The following is a 13,171-nucleotide window of genomic DNA, read 5'->3' as shown; positions in this document are numbered from 1 at the left end:
AACGCACAAATTTGTCTTTGTTCCAATTCAGTAGTGCTTTTTTAATAAAGAAAATGATGTTTTGGGGAGGGAGGGGTTTATTACTTTTACTACTTTTCTTACATTTCAGGAAGACAAACATTGCACCAGTAAGTCTGCCAACAAGTTGTTTAAGAGACAGGATTCCTTTGACTGCTTGTCATGAACAGTGTTGACATCAATCGATAACTATAACAGGTTGTGATTTTTGCTGACTTATGTTTTGTTGTAGAGCTGAAATGAACTGTATTTTATTGTGCATGTACAATGCATCAACTGTCATCATTTACTCTACCTTTTTATCTTTAGTTAAGTGCAAGTAGATAGACAGAAATGGAACTCAACAGGATTTTTTTCATCTCCCCCTGATAAGACTATCTTAACCCATAATATGTGTCTGTGTTCTCCTAACTAAGGCATAACTTCACCACAAAATAAATTGAATTTATGTAAATGTGTATATTCACATATAATTTTTATATAAAATAATTATTTATACAATGTGTTTGTTTAATCTGTTCAAAATAATCTCTGGTGTCAGCTCATTTCAGTTGATTAGGCATACATATAACTTCATCTAGTTTGGAAGTATCAAATTTCTTCTTGCTGTCTATATGACTTAAATTTATGATTTATTAATTATTACATGATCCTAAAGAAAAATTGGGGGTAGTGGTGTTACTTTGTTTTTAAGAGAAGGATAACATTTTGGCTTATATAGATATGTTCTGTTAGGAAGCAAATGAATTCTAGTCTGTGTAGCAATAATGTGGTAACTGCACAGCTGGGAGCAAAACAGATTGTTCTATCTCTGACCCATTTGAATGTGCAACATTATGGAGTATCATTGTTGTCAAGTCCCATTGAAGTCAATGAGGCAAGTCCCTTTTTCATGTCAAGGGAATTTTGCATCATACAAATAATAGGTAATGGAACAACTGCCCAAGCTACTCAGTGAACAACATACTGATCCTGAAATGCACAAGAGTAAAAAATGTATTATTTTTGCATAGCAAGTACTATATCTAGTCATATAATTAATGTTGCACAGAAACTTTAATTACAGGAATATTATCAGAATATTGTTGATTCTTGCTCACTGATCCTCTTTTTGGAAAGTGCTTGAGAGTCATTGATCTGAGGTGGATACCAAATGGATACATTTTAATAATTCTGAAACGTTAAAAGTTAGAAAATACCTAAGCAACTAAAATAAAAGTCTTATCATGGAAAATATCAAGTAAGCTTCTTAATGGAAAAACCTGTTGACCTGCCTATAAGACTGCGATGGATGTAACTGATCTTGCCATGCAAAGTATAGTTATCCAAGTAATTGATATTTATCCTTTACTTTCCCAGCCTAGTACAATTCCATTTATAGTTGTATTCAGTGATATTATTTTTATCTTAAAAGAATTAACTTCTCTTTTCTTCCGTTTGGTCTATCCAGATTACCAACTGTGCAAAGCATATTGTTCGTGCCACCTGCAAATAATATCACTAAAACTCATGGCATCAACAGTTGATTTTATGACCCTTCACTGCAATTTAATTGCTTTATTTGACTACATAAATCCTTAACTGAAATTCAAAGCTTCAAGAGTCTTCCATTTTTCCAAGGGCGCTTATTTCCTAGGTATCAATCAAGGTACGTTATAATGTTTTGACATCAGAGAGATGAATCTAACTGCCTGGATCACACAAATTGCATCATCAAAGCAGATATATTTGGATCCACAGTACAAGTTATATTTCCTACGGCAAGCAGTGAAAAATAGGTGAATGAAAAAATCTACCAGTGGTGTCTGAACAGCATCCAGAAAGAAAATCTGTAGGAAAAAAGGATCAATATTACCTCAAACTAATCTGTTGTCTCTTCTTTTCATGACCTTTTAGTAAACCACTGGGTATATGTTTTTTAATTGATTGATTTTAAGGGTGGAAGAGACCCCTAGAGAAGGTGTCTCTTCAGTTTCTGTACTTTTTGTGAATGTAGACTCGACTAATTAGTGAGATGATGCCGCATGAAATCTTTGTGTTTAGAATCATTATTATGATGTTACAAAACAATTATCACCTTTTAATTTAAACCTTCAAATTCCAATGTGATGACATATGAGTGTTTATGCCCTTCACATAGATTTTGAATCCAGAAATGTTTATGCTCTTCTTTTCTTCTTTTACCTCTTGGTATTATTCAGGCCCCAGTATCTACCCTTCCCCTGTCCCGGTTTTTGTCTTCTAGGAAGAAGGGACAAGAGCCTTGCATTTTCTTGAATCCTTTGATTTCTCACATAATCCCTATACTACTTAATTCTACTGTATTAAATTGCACCTCTGAAATGCTCAGTGGAAGAAATTACTTTGCCTCTGTGCTCTGAAGCATGGGAAATGACTGATCCCTCTAATCTCCCCAAATCAGTGCTGAGTCTGTGGGCATGTTGCCAAAGAAACCCCATCTTTTCCCCTCTTATGAGCTTCACCCTTGAAGACGGTAATGTCATGATTCCTGGGAAAAAAGGGTCAAGTTTCTATCCTGGAGAAGCTAGAACAGGCAGTGTATTGTGGGGTCACGTAAGCCAGGTACATAAAGACACAGAAAATTATGGTCAGCATTGTCCTTGAGTCAATATAGGGAATAAATGACATTTTTCTCAAATAAAGAAAAGTGTCCATACAAATTTCTAGCCACATCGAATTAAACAATCTAAAGTTGATACCACGTACATATAGATTTCCTCTTGCCCCTTTTTGCATCCTCCTAGCCTTTTAGGTATGGAAGACATATAGTCCCTGGTTTAGCTAACATGAACTAGCCCCCTTTAGTGGCAACAGCAAAACCAGCAATTTTTATTTCTAAAATATTTCTTTTATATAGAAAGACATATTAAGAGGCTAATTTTAAGCAAAAGTCAAAGCAGAAAGAGTTTCCACAGTACTCCCCCGCCAAAAAAATCTCAGTCTATGACACAGCCTCATACAGGTGGAAGTTAAAGTGTGTTGAAAGTGTGTAATACTTGCCTTATTTATCTGTTGTGTACTAAGTTGACAGTTTTAACAAAGAAAGTACTAGCGGTCCTGAGAGACCAAGTATTCTATCTTGAGATAATTTCACAAAATTATGTTTTAAAATACTTATTTTTACATTGGAACAACAAGAAAAACATTAAATGCACCTGAGGATCAGTTTTGTAAGAATATCCATTTTCAAGTTGAAAATGTTGCCTTTTAAATTCAATTTCTTTTGGTCTGTCTCTGTTGCCTTTGGATTCTTGTTTTGTACTCTCTTGAGAAATCCTAGGCTATTGACAGTTTTCCTAGGAAATCATCCTGTTTACAACTCTTGTTGAAACCATTATGTTTCTGTAAAATACATCAGGTTCAATAAAATTTCAATTTCCATCCCATCCTAAGTAGCTTAACAGCTTTAGTGACTATGTGGCAGCAGAAAAAAACTGTTTCTCCAAAAATCCTTGACTTACCCCAAGGAACATTTGTGCTACTTTCTAATATAGAGAAAATCTGACAGCAAAAAAAGAACCTTGCCAAAGTTTCATATAAAATACGAAAAACATGCAAATAACTCTAGTAGTTCAACAGCACGGGGCCCAGTATCAATCTTCGAGGTAGATGGCCAATTTGAGTAAAAAACATGGATCATCACCCTCTAAATGCAGCCTGTTAGCTTCCAATTTCCTACCTATACAAACTGTAACTTACTAGTTTCTTTGGCTTGTAATTGTTAGCCTGTTAAGTATCTAAAAAAAATTATTTTTTTTGTCTAGGAATATATCAAAGAGAATCCTTGCCTGAGAGGTGCCTATGAACAAAGCAAACTACATGATTATTTCATTTACTGGTGAGAATGGTCCTTGAAGGTTTACGCAACCCTAGAACTTAATCCATAAAAGCTACTAGAAAGTTTCTGTGCAGTAAATTCTTACACATGAATGGAAAACAAAAGGCACATTTCAAAATATTAATATGAAAAAATTTGCAAAACCAAATGCATGTTTTCATGTTCATTATTAAATAAAAAAATTTTCACTATGTTAAAACTACTCAGTTAATTTTGTGTTAATTATATTTAAAGTAAACAAGTAATTTAGCATTAAATAGGTTCCAGAGTTTAAGAATATGTGTGTACTATGTAGTCTTTCCCTAAGTGCTGATGAGAGCATATGTGAAGTACTCTTGTTAGGTACTAAAACTAATATCTACATGATATGAAGACATTCGGAAATGTGCTAAACAAAACATGAATGTTCAGGACTATGCAAGCAAAAGTATTGTAATCATGTAAAAGCCCTTTCACCTACAGCTGTTTGAAAATCATTTATAGCACTACCAGTAAAATAAAACTTATAGAAGAGGAACTAGACAAAAAAAAAATCTATAAATAATATTTTGACTTTCATTGAAAACAGAACTAGAAGGAACAAAATAACCCAAACATTTTCCTAAAAAAAAAAACCACCAAAGGATATTAAGGAAGAAAATTTATTTTTTGTGTCATTTTGGTTGCTTACTTTGTTTTAGTTCTCCTTTCCGTAGAAGATTATTTAATTTTGAATAGGTTTAATGTGTCTTAACAAGCTTATTTTGATGAAAGTGCTTAGAGGTTTTGAAATTCTCAGGTGTTTTTATATTTATATATTAATGAATTGTATTTAAAGCTTTCAACTTTTATCATGATTGCAGTTCACTACACTAAGATCAAAATCTGCTAACCCTGTTCCTGCTTGTACGTATAAAATAAAGTTATGGAGTTGTCATGGTTTAACCCCAGCTGACAACTAAGCCCCACTCAACTGCTTGCTCACTACCCCCTGGTGGGATGGGGGAGAGAATAAGGGTAAAAGTGATAAAACTCATGGGCTGAGATAAAGACAATTTAATAGAAAAAGTAAAAACCATACACACAAGCAGAGCAAAAAAAGGAATTCATTCAATGTTTTCCATGGGCAGTGTTTCCCCAGGAAAGCAGGGCTCCATCACACGTAATGTTGGCTTGGGAAGACAAATGCCATCACACAAAACACACCCCACTTTCTTCTTCTTCCTCCCACTTTATATTCTGAGCATGATGCCATATGGTATGGAATATCCCTTTGATTAGGGGTCAGTTGTCCTGCCTGTGTACCCTCCCAACGCCTTGTGCACCTCCAGCCTCCTCGAGAGTAGAGTGGGGTGAGGAGCAGAGAAGGCCTTGACACTGTGAAGGGGCTGCTCAGCAATAACCAAAACATCCCTGTGTTATCAACACTGTTTCCAGTACAAATCCAAAAAATAGCCCCATGTTAGCTACTGTGAAGAAAATGAGCTCTATCCCAGCCAAAACTAGAACAGAGTTGTAAGGTTAGAACAATAAACCAATGTTTTTTTCAGATTTGCTGAATAAAAAGAACTGTGTGAAGATACATGGTTACCTATGTAAACACCTATGGATTATTGTTTATATTTAAATGTGCTTAATAGAAATGTAAAAAAAAGCAAAAACAAACAAAAGAAACTCTTTTGACACTGTTTCAAAACAGAAGGAAAATTTTCTCAAGGGATTTCCAATTCTACAACCCAATGCATGCCAAGTAATACCAGGAAAATGACATCTTTTGTCACTTAAATCAATTTCTCTTATTAATAGATTATACACTTGGAAAGCTGTTGTCTATATTTTAGCTATGTTTTTGTGCTTTAACTAGCAAGCTGCTTTTTTGTATTATTATTAAAACTCTTTGTAGTAAAGAGATTGTCTCAGCAACCTCTACAACTTTTTATAGACACATTGGACTGTTTCTCTGACTTCAGAACCCTTAAAATCCCTGTGGCAACAGCAGTGATTACAAGGGAAAATAATGTTAGAGAAGTATTTAATGTATTTTTATCTGTCTTTAGCGTATTATAGCAGCTGGAAACAAGGAAGAAAGCTGCCATTCTGTAACCAAACAGCTCTCCATGGGACAACATCAAGTGATCCATGGTTCACCGGCAGTCCATAGACTCCAGTTTGCCTTAGGAAATGAATGACTGGTCTCATTATCATGGTAAATGCCTCAGGGCAATGAAGAAGCAAAGAACCATTCTCTTCAAGCAATGCATTTTGGGAAAACTCTCTCTAACTGGAGTACCTTAGAGTCCTGAGAAAATCCTTTCCTCAAGAGGCTACCTTATTACCTTTGTGACTGCACTGTCACTGAATTCCAGAGAGCAGCCTGAGACGGAGAACTGATGAACAGTAAAGAGGAGTCAGGACCCTACCCCTTTGAAATTCGTAGCTTTATTATGAGTAAAATGGCCCACAAGTAGTGAATTTCGGGCTTATTGTAAAATTATACTTGCAAAACTACAGAAAAAGCACACATGTAAGATGGGCTAGATTGTAAAGGATACAAAATTGTTTGAAGAAAATAATTTATCTGCTCCTGTGTGTAGGAGGTTTGTCGTTTTTCTTCCTGGGAGAAAAGTATGTGGAATAGCAGCACTGCTACAACTTTAATTTTACTTAAAATATACTATCTATATCTATAAATGAAAGCTTTCACATTTAAAGTCTGAGTTTGGCCAGTTTTTTGGGAAAAAGAGAAAAAGTTTAAGAAATTTATATTAGAACTTTTATCAAAAGTTCACCTACCTTGAGGGGTGAAGGCTTTAACTTAAATATGAGTAGCTATCCGCATTCAGAATTAAAGACATAAAGATTTTCTTTGGTTGCATTTCTGAGATCTTTGTTCCAGGACTCCCCTTATCAATTTCCCACTAAGCAACAGTAAGACCATTATTGGAAACGCAAGCTCTTACCCACTACTGTATACAAATAACCAAACAAACATATTCCAATACAGATATGAAAGAATATTTTTTTATGCAAGCTGGTGATTTATTTCTTTAACTTTGTTCTGGAACAGAGCTTCATGATTACTTTCCAAATTTTCAAATCTTAGATATGGAATTAACCCTATTGATTGGAAGAAGGAATATGTCAATGAGAATAGACGTGTGGGCAACCTGTTAGCTCTCTGTAGTGATCCTTTGCTGAAGGTTTCTCACACAGTTTCCGTAGCATATTTTTGGACATTGCATGGCGCTTATTCATGATGTGGTAATCTGCAGTTAAGAATCACTTGGGTTTGGGTTATTTATTTGTTTATTTGGGTTAGGTTTGGGGGTTTTTTTGTTGTTTTGGTTTTTTTTTTTTTTTGTCTTTTTCTTGTATTTTTCCTTAGGTAATTGTCCAGGCATCTAGGAAGGAAACTTCAACCATTCTTTCTAATACTGCTGCTCCCTTCTCATCTACCTTCAGCCCTGCTAAGCTGCCCTGGGTAAATTGGTAACTAAAATTTCAGGCAAAATCTTTCCAACTATAATCCCTGCTGTCACTGTGAAATAACTTACTAGGATCTGTCTCTTAAGAGCATTTGTCATCCCACACTGAAGAGCACTTGCCAGTGTTGTTGTTGAAGCAAACTCTAAGCTACTTCAATGTAAGAGTTTGACTCACAAACCTAAATAATTTCTGACATCCCAGACATGTTTCCAAACTACTAAATTATGGAACAAGCAAAACATTTCTGCTCTCCACTCCATTGCTAAAATCAGATTGTTATAAAAGAAGATTGAAAGACTGTTGTACCCAAACTCTGTCCTAGTAATTACTGAACTGAGGTGTAGATTAGTATTAACATACTAAAAGCATACCAGACACTAAGATGATTCACTGTTGTTTTAAAACTTAGATGTTTGACTGAACTATTTGAGTTTGATAAGTGAGTTTTTCCTTTTTTTTTTTTTTAGTGAACTAATTAAATACAGTTTAGGAGCCTAACTAGTTTGTGGAGCGTAGGATTAGAATCTAAAATTCTCATTTCACAGTAGCACCTACTGAGATAGTTCTCTGCAGCCACAGTGAAATTGCAGCTATCTTTTGCGTGACTCAGGTGTCCCTCCCACGTAGGGCACTGTGTTACATTCTGCCCAGAGCGATTACATTTTATTTAAAACCTTTTAAAAGCCTTTTGGTTTGTTTAACCTCGAATTAGTGTCCGCAGACAGAGTCGCACACTCTTCTCTAAGAGAAATTCTTTTAATTTAGTGGGAAAAATAAGATATTTCTGCAAAAGGTTTTATAGGAGTAAAATACAACCAAGAAAAAGCATTTCACTAAAACACCCAGCACAAAAACCCATTTCACAGGAAACACCCACTACACACAATCACAATTCATTCATTTTAAGCTACCCACAAGAAAAGGAAAAGAGCAAAAGAAGAAAACATATTAAAAGGATAGAGAAAGAGAGAAGTAGAGAGGGGAAAGAAAAAGCCATTACCACACAAGATCTGATGGTTCACATGGTTCAGGTTGCAGGAGAGAGAGGAGAGAGAAGAAGCAGAGAGAGACTCACATGAAGTCTCATGTATTTATACAGTTTAGTTTTCCCTCTCAGGCAGGATATTCAGACAGTGCCCTCCAGGCCAGAGTCCGCTGTGCTATAGCCAACCAGAGGCTGCAGGGGTGTGGTGTGGGTGGGCTACCAGGCAGGTCTGCTTTGACTGACAGCCCATCTGCGTGGTCTTCAATGATGCCATGTGCTTTGCCATGGGCGCAGTCATGTTGGCTCTACCATGTGCTCTCAGCAGGCCTTATGTGATAAGGCAACCTTACCATGTACCTGCAGGTCTAGGCCCTCTTCTTCAACACACACACACTCTCGCAGTGAGTTGGTTCCAACCTATATCAATAATTCAGTGAGATTTGGATCCCATATCTCACACACTGATAACAGCATTTCTCCCTATGGGAGCAAATCTAGTATTATGACTACAGGAACACCAGGGTATCTAAATCAACATTATGTGCTTCATTTTGGGAGCTGGATTTTTAATTATTTTAGGCACTACATTTCTAAGTATCATAATGTTTAATCTCTGCATTTCAAGGAATTCAGAGCTAAAGTCACTATATCTAGATGGAGAAATATATGCAGAGTAACATCTCTAAAGTCTGAGACCCTACAGAAGAAAAATGTTCTCATTTGGACTAAAGAAGTGCTTCTCTTTGGGAGAACTAAAAGACTCTGGTGTTCGACGATACCATTCTGCTATATGAGAGATCATACTCAGTTTGAAATCTGTAAAAATTCCATCTGAGTAACAACCATCATTGTAAGGACAAGAAATAACTTGAGAAATTTCAGACCTTGTTCTCTACCTCTTGTTTCAGGAAAGCTTTTTATGACTTTGTCTCTAGGAATCTGTGAGGACCATGAGTGTATGCATACATCTTTGTGAGAAAATAATGTCTTTCATAATTCTCTAAAAGTTAAAGGAAAGCACCCAAGCCTTTCATCTGTATTAATGGATCCATCCTAGTCTTAAAATATCTTATGGAGTTTCTATTGTTTTGTTTATTAATAAACTTTGAGTGAAATCTTTTTAAATCTATAGCACTGTGTATGAAGAAGAGGAGATTAAAAAGAGTAGATGAATAACTGTCTGACAGCAAGAAGACTGTTAAGTGGTTCTTGTATCCATAATTTTTATATGCTAATCAAGATAAGTTCACAGTCTGCCCCAGGCTATCTTGTTCAAAGAGCGAAGACCCAAATGGACATTGTGTCCTTCAGTCACAGGACTGCAACTATATTGATTGTTAAAGGTTATCTGAAGTTTAAGAGTAATATAAAACATTTAAATTATTTAGAAAACTTGGATAGTTATCTCTAATTTTGAACATTAGGGTTATCAGCAGAAAATATTAAGGTACATTTTACTTTGTTTTAAATTAATTGAATAGGATTTCTTCAATAAGAACAAAACCACAAAAATCAGAACAGTACCTATTTAGAATGCATGGTACTTTTCCAGCCTGCATTAATTGCTGCAGCCAAAGAATTTGCACAAACTCTCAGCATCAGATTTGCAAATCTTACACATCTATATTTTAGAAATGAGTTCATATATACATCTGCTATGGAAACCTAGACCTGTTAAAAATTATTGTGATCTTTTTAATTGGAAAATTGTGATGACTAGAAAATTCTTTTTAGGTGTTTCCTAGGACCAGGAAAGAAATCAGATCAAACTCAAATGGATTTTGTGGCTGCCACATATCTTGATTCTTATTTGGCATAAAGAAAAAACATTTGAATAATATGGACTTGTGCTATTTTAAAAGTAACCGGTGGGAGAAATTAATCCAACTCGAGAGATTACAAGTCAGAGTTATAATTTACTAAAAAAATTACAATACATACAGTGATACAGAGAAAAGACTGGTTTTAATCCACAAAGACAGATGTATAACCCAGTACCCTGGGATAAGAACGGAATGGTGTTTGTTAGCCCCTACCCTGAGCACCACTTGGTCCCACTGAGGGCAAAGTAAAAGGAAAAGAAAACCTGTTGGTCCAGATAACCAGTTCTGTTGAAGTGATGATTGCAGTCTTGGCAAGAGTGGCAGTCGCAGTCCTGTTGAAGTTCTGGTCCTCCTCTGTATCTGACAAGTAGTACCAGAAGTCCCAAACCCCAGTAAATATGCTCAAGTTCAGCTGGGAACGCCCACTACCTCTCCCCGGGCAGAGAGTTTCCCAATGGGTGATTTAACGCTGTGAGTCATGGGATATTTTTGGAATCTTTCATGGTCTAGGTCATTGCAGCTGCCTATTATGCCAGTCCAAGGTGGCCCATTAGCAGAGATGACCCTTCAGGCTGGGTGTGAAGATGTTAATGCCTTCCCAGAGGGAAATTATCACAACTGAGTCATTGGTGTGAAGACAAAGAAACACTCCCCTGCCCAGCTTGTAGCCCGAGGTGTCAGGTGTGCCCTGGGCAGCTGCTTCAAACAATCCATTTATTAACAGTCCACTGGAAATTACATAGAGAGTGTAGAATATGCAGTTTTGGTTATACCCACATGGTGATAAATTGTTCCTGGCCCCTAGGACAGGACTGGATAAGAGTTTCACAAGTGCCACTTAAGTTTTCAAATAATTCACTAATCTCGTTCCATTTTCCAAAGCTCTTCTATTAGATCTATTTAGATCTTTTTAATTTTAATAGATAGTCAAAGAATCATTATAAGACAGAATGGAACCCTTCCTCTTCCGTAAATCTAGGAAGTACCCTATATGTTGAGTTATTCTAAGAAAGTTTTCTTGGAAGAGTTTTTCACAGAAGACTTCTGAAATCTTGGCTTCCTCCCAGTGGACAACAAAAAAGTGTTTAAAATGTATTCACAGAAAGAGAAAAATATCTCCTGCTCAGCTCTACTAATAACTAATGCATTTGTTGCCTATAATTTCTTAAAGGGAACTGGGGAACTGTTTGGGTTGAGAGTATGATCACAGTTCCTTAATTTGTATAAATTTACAAGTGTCAAATACCTAGCCAATAATTCTGTAGCTCACAATAAAATTACTATCCTTTGTCCAAAAAATGACGAGGCCAATTATTAAATCAGAATATCTTTGCTTCCCAACTCTCTAGGGATTTGCACAATGCCTGTTTTTAATATAAGCAATATGTTTTGATGTCAAAACAATTCCAATGTCACTCAGACAGGTATTATCTTATTTGTGAGTACATTAAGGTAGAATCAAAGGAGTTATTGTGTTCAGAAATTTTGTGACATGTTCTTCTATTCACTCTCTTTGGATTAACTGCTTCCTTGAAATATTGCAATTATCATTCATGAAAATATGAACAAAATATTGAATCATTTTCTTAATATTGTAGTTTACAGTGCTTCCCCTCTGACAGTACAAGATTAATGCAGGATAATATATAGTGGTTTTAGGTTCCAGTTGTCTTGATTCACTTGGGATTGTAATGCCATTTAGAGAAAATAAACATTTACAGAAACATTCACAAACTACTGATAGAAACTGAAGATTACATTTTTGCAAGTTTTGAATAGAATAGAATAGGATAGTATTAAATAGAATAATTTAGTTGGAAGGGACCTACAACAATCACCTAGTTCAACTAACTGCTAGATCACACCAGGTCTGACCACGTCAGGTCTGACCAAAAGTTAAAGCATATTATTAATGGTGTTGTCCTAATGTGTTTTAAACACTGACAAGCTTGGGGCATCAACTACTTCTTCAGGAAGCCTATCCCAGTGTTTGACCATCCTCTTGGTAAAGGAATGCTTCCTGATGTCCAGTCTGAATGACCCTTGATGCAGCTTGGAAGCATTCTCACATGTCCTGTCACTGGATACCACCTTCACTGAACTCTCCATTTCCCCTCCTCAGAAACCTATACAAAGCAATGAGCTAAATTTAGTGTCCATGCAAGTAACATAGAGCATAATAGGATCCAAGAGATTCCAAATAACTGTAGTAGTTCTGACATATAATATAGTATGTATCATTAGACATATGCCAAGAGAAATGAAAACGTCCCCTTCCTTTCCCTCAGACTTGCCATGAAGGATGGGAATGGGGGAATCTGTTTTCTCTGCTTGATATGATACTCTTCATGAAGATATATTGCAATATTTGGAAAAGCAAATTATTTATGTGAAAAAAACTATATACCAGCAAAGTATTTCACTGTCAAAAGACAAAAGTTGAAAGGGGAAACTGTACATTATAATTTTCTCAGTCTTCTGTTCAGCTATCTGACTGTTTTCATGAGTGAGTTGAGAAAGGTGGATCACAGGGAGTATGGGTTTAGAAATGTTAAGTTTGGATTCATGCTGGCTTTCTTGGTTATGATGTGCCTTTCTATAACTTTAGTTTCTAATAAAATTGGAATTGCAGCCACAGCAATTACAGGAACAGATTTCCACGTGCAAAACAGAGTCTTGCCCTTTCCTGCTCATAGCTGTGTGTTTGCTGGTTCCAGTATTGTATAGCTGTGAACAGATGTGCAGAAAAAAAAAAAAAGTCCAGCAGCGCAGACTTTGAACAACTGATTGGGAAATAACAGTACCTATGGAAAATCTGGAAATCCATGACTATTATTCCTTAAAAATGGCTAATATGACTTCAAAAGGGAGTTGTCAACACAGACCCACTGCAGAGGACAAAAGTGAGTCAAAAGGCTTCACAGCAAGTAAGGATTCATGAAGAGGCTGACAGGTCCCCATCTCCCTGACAGGTTGCTGGCATTTCTCACACATGTAGCATTTCACTAGAGAATCTCTGAA

This window comes from Manacus vitellinus, unplaced genomic scaffold (assembly GCF_001715985.3).
Source record: "Manacus vitellinus isolate BGI_N305 unplaced genomic scaffold, ASM171598v3 scaffold_4_pilon, whole genome shotgun sequence".
In the NCBI taxonomy this organism is placed as follows: Eukaryota; Metazoa; Chordata; class Aves; order Passeriformes; family Pipridae; genus Manacus; species Manacus vitellinus.
The sequence above is the reverse complement of the archived record's forward strand: the minus strand, read 5'-3'. Positions refer to the sequence as shown.